Consider the following 1,033-nt stretch of genomic DNA (forward strand, 5'->3'; position numbering starts at 1 on the left):
CCCCCCGAGTCATGATGACGAATTCCGTGAAGGCACAGTGTGTCCCATCCATCGCCATGGCAACGGCTAGGCTTTTGTCCACCACCGTGACATTAATTGTTCACGCTGGTCTCGACAGGTGATAGAGACGGACCCCTTGAACCACAGTCTTCCTCTTTCTTGGGTAAAAGGTACGTTCTGAATGTATCATTCATTTCTGGCATAGCATCTAGTTCTTGTTTTCATTATGTAACACTGTATATTATTTCTGCATTTTTTTTCCATCCATTTTATTCTTTTTATTTGGGGTAGGAGATTATTTCGTTACAGTTTTGTTTACATGTCCTCTTTCTTTTTTTTAAAATCTGATATACGCATCCATTGACATAATTTTAGATCTTTACGGAGGCCGGCTTCAACCCTGCAAGCCACGGCCAACCTGGGCTGGGATTGAGAGGGAAACAACATCCCAGGAAAAAAACTGAATACTACTCGATAAACAAAATCTCCTCACACGCAAATCGAACTTGGGTCTTCTTTGGGAGACAGCGAAAGTACCTTTTCGCTTCACCGCAGACGCCGGTTGTCTTTCTTGGCAAAGAAAAAAAAGTATAATATGTAATAATAAGTTGGCCTATTTAAATAAAGATCGTTTCCAAGATTGTGGATGTTCCGGTAGTTCAGAACGTGAGACGTGATTTGTGGCCTAACACTACTATGAGTAGCTTTGTGGAAAAGGGGGGATTTTCAGTTTTCGTTAAAACTAAATAAAACTATGAACCAAGTTCCCATTCCACTGTGAGGAAATATTTAAAAATACGTCATAATACAATGACATGTACATGTAACCGCTTAACGGGTTGAATCTTTGTTTGATTAAGAGAGATGTGACTGCTTATTCCAGGTTAGTTATAATCTGTTTCGACCAGAAATGAAGATATATATACCACTCTTATTCTCAAGGGAACATCCGTGATAACACAGAATACGTGTATACTCGATTCCTTTTTTCTTTCTGGGGAAACTTAAGTCGTTCAATCTGAATCCATCCATC

Source organism: Aplysia californica, unplaced genomic scaffold (assembly GCF_000002075.1).
Source record: "Aplysia californica isolate F4 #8 unplaced genomic scaffold, AplCal3.0 scaffold00233, whole genome shotgun sequence".
NCBI classification, from domain to species: Eukaryota; Metazoa; Mollusca; class Gastropoda; order Aplysiida; family Aplysiidae; genus Aplysia; species Aplysia californica.